Below are 7,738 nucleotides of genomic sequence, written 5' to 3'. Positions count from 1 at the left end.
GTGACAGTATCCTAAGGTTTATTATTATTATCAAAATTATCATATTTATCATTATTAGAATTATTTTTAGAATATTGATAATTTTAAGAATAATGTTAATAATAAAGAATTTAATAATTTTAATAATAATGATTGTTAATAATAATAACTTATTAATAATTTTGCTAATAATTATAATAATTTCACCAATTTTGATAATGATTTTAATGATAATTTTAATAATAATCATTTAAATTTTAATAACAATGATAATTATAATTTTATTAATGATAATGATAATTTGAATAATAGTAATTCAATAATGAATATAATGATAATACAAAATTTAATAAGTTTTAATAACAGTAAAAATATCAATATTTTGAAACATTAAAAGAAATAAAAAAAAAAATCACGCACAGGTGCTAACCAATGAAACATGCCACGGTTCAGCCCAAGCTCTCTCCAAAAGAAGGATGGGCGGTTTAAATCCTTCAGACCAACACCTCCCTGTTGCTTCCCCTTTTATTTTTTGCTGATGTTTGCAAAGTTTTACTAAACTCGCACTTCTATGAAGAGTTTGAATTCGGCTATTTCTTTCACTTTTTTTTTTTTTTTTTTAATCGCCAGCACGACTTCCACTAGGCGAGATATTCTGGGATACATTTTCTTGTTATTCTCTCTCTCTCTCTCTCTCTCTCTCTCTCTCTCTCTCTCTCTCTCTAATGATGCTTAGCCAAAATCAGTTCAGAGATAAGGGATACAAACTGGAATTGAAAAGATACAACACCACTCAGTGTGGTAATTTCTTTACATACAAAATAGTAAATACTTAGAATAGACTTCCAGTGGATGTAGTAAACAGTAACACGGTAAACGAGTTCAAAAATAAGTTAGACAAGATCATAAACCTGTCTAAATGCTTAAAATAAATCGCTCTACCCAAGAGTAAATGAAGTCTCTGCGGATGGAGTAAAATGTCTTTGAGACATCCAAAATCCTTATAACTCTCTCTCTCTCTCTCTCTCTCTCTCTCTCTCTCTCTCTCTCTCTCAGAATCTGCCTTAAGTCAGGCTGAAGAAAGTAAGAAAAAATTCCCTTACTTTTTTATATATTTGAAAAACATCCTTGTAATTCTCTCTCTCTCTCTCTCTCTCTCTCTCTCTCTCTCTCTCTCTCTCTCTCTGGCAGAATCTGCCTTATGTCAGGCTGAAGAAAGTAAGAAAAAATTCCCTTACTTTTTTATATATTTGAAAAACCTTATATTTCGAACGAGCACCATCTCTCAATTGATGTTCCTCGTGGATCTTTCCAGCAATCTTAGCGTATCATATTTCACTTTCTATAATGTGTGCGTTTGTGTCTTATCATCATTCACCTCAATTGCCTTTGGGTATACATCCTTCCGGTTTTTCTAGCGATGAAATTGCAAGTCCCGCGCCCCAGGTACCCATTGAAAGCTGAATGACCTAGTGAACAGTAAGAAAGAAGCGACAGCCGCACCTAGCAAGTGTGAACCGATTGTTGTATCATTTAGCCATGGTGTCCACATAGTCTGGTTACACCTTGGAAAAGGTGGTCACTGAAGTCGCCATAATTGTGCATATATATATATATATATATATATACATATATATATATATATATATATACATACATATATGTGTGTGTGTATGCCTAACAATACAACAGCAAATGCAACCGTTTCTAGTCCACTGCAGGACAAAGGCCTTAGACATGTCTGTAATGATGTCTGGGGTTTGGCCAGTTTTCATCAACACTACTGGCCAGCTGCGGATTGGTGATGGTGGGAGATTTTCTTCTGATTACTCACAGCAAACTAACCTAGTATGGGTGGTCTTGACTAGTACAGTGTAAAAACCCTTTCACCATGTTAAGGCATCTCTCTCTCTCTCTCTCTCTCTCTCTCTCTGTAGATATATATATATATATATATATGCACACACATATTTATGACTGCCAAAATTCTCTCTCTCTCTCTCTCCTCTCTCTCTCTCTCTCTCTGTGTATATATATATATATATATATACACACATACATACATACATACATATTTATGACATACCAAAATTCTCTCTCTCTCTCTCTCTCTCTCTCTCTCTCTCTCTCAATGCAGCATTTTAATATAACTTTGCCATCCAAAACTTATCAAGCAGGTTCAGTGAGTTGAAACTCCGATAATGACGCAAGGGTACACTACAATGTGAAGAGATCCGTAATATCCCCTTTACAGATTTTTGTTTCGAAACTTGCGTGGGAACAAACATGGCACCTTATTTCACTTGTAGTTCAGCCAGATGATGTTGAGCAACTGCCTGTTTGCCCTGAATAATTTTAGGATGCAAAATGCATATTTTCGTTGCAATGATTTGGAACCTGGAATGCGTGATTACTTCGCGATCTTTGAGGAACACTGTTCGTGTTCATGTCCCATTCTTTTGGGATGTTAAGTGGATGTTTATATTCCATTCTTTTGGGATGGTAAATGCATGTTTATATTCCATTCTTTTGGGATATTAAATACATGTTTATATTCCATTCTTTTGGGATGTTGAATGCATGTTTATATTCCATTCTTTTGGGATGTTGAATTCATGATTATATTCCATTCTTTTGGGATGTTAAATGCATGTTTATATTCTATTCTTTTGGGATGTTAAATGCATGTTTATATTCTATTCCTTTGGGATGTTAAATGCATATTTATATTCCAATCTTTTGGGATGTTAAATGCATGTTTATATTCTATTCCTTTGGGATGTTAAATGCATATTTATATTCCATTCTTTTGGGATGTTGAATGCATGTTGTATTCTATTATTTTTGAATGGTAAATGCATGTTTCTATTCCATTCTCTTTGGATGTTGAATGCATGTTTATATTCCATTCTTTTGGTATGTTAAATGCATGTTTATATTCCATTCTTTTGGTATGTTAAATGCATGTTTATATTCTATTCCTTTGGGATGTTAAATGCGTATTTATATTCCATTCTTTTGGGATGTTGAATGCATGTTGTATTCTATTATTTTTGAATGGTAAATGCATGTTTATATTCCATTCTTTTGAATGTAAAACGCTTGTTTATATCAAAATTTATTATGAGTAAAGTACGTGTTTACATCGTATTATTTTTATATATTAAATACATGTTTACATTAAAGTTTTTTTGGGATTGAAATGCATGTGTATATTCCAATATTTTTAATGTAAATCGGCTGTGTATGTCTAATTTTGTTATGAACAAAATACATGTTTACATCGTAATATTTTTATATATTAAATACATGTTTACCATGGAGTTATTACCTCCGCCAACGAAGTTGAAAGGTTATGTTTTCCGCCCTTTTTGTCTGTTTTTTTGTTTGTGAAAAACTTCTTGGCCACAATTTTACTCATAGAGTAGCGAATTAATTGTTATGTTCAGACGTGGAAGTTATTCAATTTTGAAAGTCATAGGTCAAAGGTCAAGGTCGAGCAAAAGGCCGACCAAATTACCCCTGGTATCGAGAAATAAGCTGCCGTGGCGGAGGTCCGCACTCTCAGAGGGATTTTCTAGTTTTGGTACGAAATACTTGTCTAAATTGCTGTCATTTTGGAATGATGTAACTGATTACATTGCTGGCTTTTGGCAATAAAATTCCAGTTTTAATTACAGTCTTTTAAAGATAAAAGTACTATTTACCTTGCGGTCTTTGGAGATTGAAATAACTTTATACATTCCAGTCTTTGTGATAGTATATTCATAAAATAAAATTCCTGTTTGAGTTCCACTCTCTACGGAATAAAAATATTTTTTACACTGCGCTTATTAAGGAATATGATAACTGATTAGGTGGTAGTTTGTATGGAAGAAAAAATGTTTATATTACAGTCTGAAGGGAATAACATCTCTCTTTACATCGCAATAGTATATGAAACACAGGTTCAAGTTTCGTCTTTTAGGAAACAGAATACTTCCACTGGCTTGGATTAGAGTTCGCTTGCTTGAGGGTATACACTCGAGCACACTATTCTATCTTATTTCTCTTCATCTTGGATTTTTTTTTGAGTTTTTATAGTTTATGTATGAGGTATAATTTAATGCTTTTTTGTTGTTTATTATTTCTCTTGTATTTTATTTCTTTGTTTCCTTTCCTCACTGGGCTATTTGTTCCCTGTGGGAGCCCTTGGGCTTATAGCATATTGCTTTTCCAACTAGGGTTGTAGCTTAGCTTGCAATAATAATAATAATAATAATAATAATAATGATAATAATAATAATAATTATTATTACTATTATTCCTATAGCAGAAATTTTTTTATTGTTTATTATTTCTCTTGTATTTTATTTTCTTGTTTCCTTTCCTCACTGGGCTATTTGTTCCCTGTGGGTGCCCTTGGGCTTATAGCATATTGCTTTTCCAACTAGGGTTGTAGCTTAGCTTGTAATAATAATAATAATAATAATAATAATAATAATTATTATTATTATTATCATTATTATTCCTATAGCAGAAATTTAAGAAATGGGATGCGTATGTTATAAGACTCGGGATATAGTTTTGCAACATATTGGAAACGTCCCTACCTAGCTATTTGTTATAAAACAAATTTTCGTCATTAATTTATTCCTCTCTATGGGGAATAGAATATTGTATCTACTGATATTTGAATAGTAAAATGGTAATTTGCGTTACAATCTTTACCAGGTCTAAGTACTGTATATATATATATATATATATATATATATATATATATATACATATATATATATATATATATATATATATATATATATATATATATATATATATATATATATATATATATATATATTTAAACCTGTAAAACATGCACTGTAAACGGATGATGATCATATAAATGTTTTACTTTATTATATATATATATATATATATATATATATATATATATATATATATATATATATATATATATATATATATATGTAATATATATATATATATATATATATATATGTAATATATATATATATATATATATATATATATTTATATATATGTAATATATATATATATATATATATATATATTATGTATATGTGTATATACTTAATCTTATTACCACCATTCAAATTAAATTCCTGATGAAGACTCGTAAAATTTGAACCAACCATCTATGAGAAAAAGAAAATACATAAAAAGGATAATTACAAATAATTATTAAAGAAACAAAGATTGCCTAACCATTATACATACGTAAATACCTAAACAACAGTAAAAGTTCAACAGGGTGAAGCAAAGTTGCAACCTTTCTTAAATTACAAGTTCTTTGTATCAATAACACTGCCTGTAAAACTGGTTCATATTTCTTGAGTTAATGAACTGAATGTTCTTTGACACCGGGTTGATTGACACCGTGACACTTCAACAGATCGTGGCTGCTGGGTTTAACTGCAAACCGAGAAGCACGCACTTTACTCAGGCCGCAGATATTGAATAGCATAACTTTCCTATGGAGACAGATGTTAAAAGTGGGCAGAGAAATAAAGGTTACCTTGGAACTCTAAGCTGAATCAAATCTGATGCAGAAGAGATGGAAGGGCACTCCAAAAGCAAACCATTGTTCTCTAATATTGGGTAGTGCCACTGTCATGATTTGCAGTTCCCTTGCTTGAGGGTACACTCAGGTACACTATTCTATCTTTTTTCCCTTATTCCCTTTCTTCGTTGGGCTGTTTTCCCTGTTGGAGCCCTTGGGCTTATAGCATATTGGTTTTCCAGCTAGGGTTGTAGACTAGCTAGTAGAAATAATAATAATAATGATAATTATAATAACTCACCATTTCCAGTATTTTTAAGGACACACAGAAAGCTGTAATTACCAAAACAAAAGAACATTAACCAAAAACTATATAAAAACAAAAAACAAAAAAAAAAAGCAGAGAAATATACCTTTAATACCATCGCCCTAATGGAAACAGGAAACCTGACAATATACCCAAATCTCTCGCAGACATAATGGGAAGCACAATCTGCCTCGAAACACACAAACTCCCAAAGGCCTCCCCTTCCCTCCAAACTCTCTAGCAACAACATCAAAAGCCTTTATCTGTCATATGCAAGGCCTCTTTGTAAGCGCCACTTACCCACGGCCACCAGGTCAACGAGGGACAGGCGCTTCTGAAGGCCAGGAGTTGGCGCATTGACTGTCTTCTTCCTCGTGACAGCGTTCCAGAACCTGGTACTGGCAGCCCCCATCCTTACGACAGTTTCTTTGCGAGATTCATATGCTGGTGTGTTTTCTCCTCTTCAGATATTGATCTACATTATTCTATGTTTCTATATATTTTCCTGATATTTAGGTTTATTATACTTTCATTATTATCATTCATTAACTTATTTCTTTTAGTCTATTTGCACATTATTCTGTTTCTTTATATTTTTCTCCTGTTATTTGGGTTTATTATACTTTCATTATTATCATTCATTAACTTATTTTCTTTAGTCTATTTGCACATTATTCTGTTTCTATATATTTTCCTGTTATTTGGGTTTATTATACTTTCATTATTATCATTCATTAACTTATTTTCTTTAGTCTATTTGCACATTATTCTGTTTCTTTATATTTTTCTCCTGTTATTTGGGCTTAATATAATTTCTTTATTATCATTCATGAACCTATTTTCTTTTCTTTAGTCTATTTGCACATTATTCTGTTTCTTTATATTTTTCCTGTTATTTGGGTTTATTTTCATTATCATTCATGAACCTATTTTCTTTTCTTTAGTTAGTCTGTACATTATTCTATGTTTCGTTATATTTTTCCTGTTTTTTTTTTAGTTTATTATACGTTCATTATTATCATTCATGAACCTTTTTTCTTTTCTTTAGTTAGTCTGTACATTATTCTATGTTTCGTTATATTTTTCTCCTGTTATTTGAGTGTATTATACTTTCATTATTATCATTCATGAAACTATTTTCTTATCTTTAGTATGTCTTTTTGTTTCAGTGTCTTTGTGTTCTTTATTCAAGGTCTTTTCTATCCAAATTACTTATATCCCACCCGGTTTTACCCCACCGTCCGTCTTCAACACTCCCGGTATATCTGGACTGAATAGTTGATTCGTCTTGAATTATCGAAACTTAGACTTCCGGAAGTTCAAGTTACGAAATTTATAAGTAAGAATAAGCACAAAAGAGCTATCTTTTGCATCATCACTCACGAATAGTTTTTCCTCTGTACCAAACGGTAGAAAACATCTCCAATCATCAGATCACATAAACAGTGAATTTCCCTACGAGGCCAGAGAGACACGTGTCCCGAAGGGAACGAGAGAACTCGATAGGTACGTCCTACTTCACTGGCGTCCTGGAGGTAACTGAAGGCTGGTCGGGGCGAGACGCGAGAGCCTAGAGCTGAGAAGCGATTGTGTCAATTCTTTACAAGGCGATGCCTACTATGCTGTAAGTGCCACGATTATGAAAAAGAGAAAATATATTCTGTACAGTTTGATATCTTCTGTACAGTGAATAAATCATAGCCTAAGTACATTTTGATATAATCAATAATTTATTAATAACTATATTCATCTTCGACCACTTTAAATGTCATATAAGTTAGTCGTGATTGGAAGGAATCGGTTATAATTGCATTGACCAATAGGACGCGAGATAGATGCCATCTGCTAAGAAAAGAAAGGGTTATCATTATGGACAAAAATGTTTTTGCGTATTTAAGGAAGGCTATAATCACATAAGATTGATAGAT

At 31.8% G+C, this 7,738-nt stretch overlaps 1 pseudogene; it reads right to left on the bottom strand.

The window, feature by feature from the left end:
• LOC137617038 (solute carrier family 7 member 14-like) overlaps window positions 1-7,255 on the bottom strand; it is a 115,341-nt pseudogene extending 108,086 nt beyond the window's left edge.
• Window positions 7,256-7,738: the final 483 nt, after the last annotated feature.

The sequence above is a fragment of the Palaemon carinicauda genome, chromosome 23, assembly GCF_036898095.1.
Source record: "Palaemon carinicauda isolate YSFRI2023 chromosome 23, ASM3689809v2, whole genome shotgun sequence".
Classification (NCBI taxonomy): Eukaryota; Metazoa; Arthropoda; class Malacostraca; order Decapoda; family Palaemonidae; genus Palaemon; species Palaemon carinicauda.
Note: the sequence above shows the minus strand (reverse complement) of the source record. Positions and strands in the feature narration are given on the sequence as shown.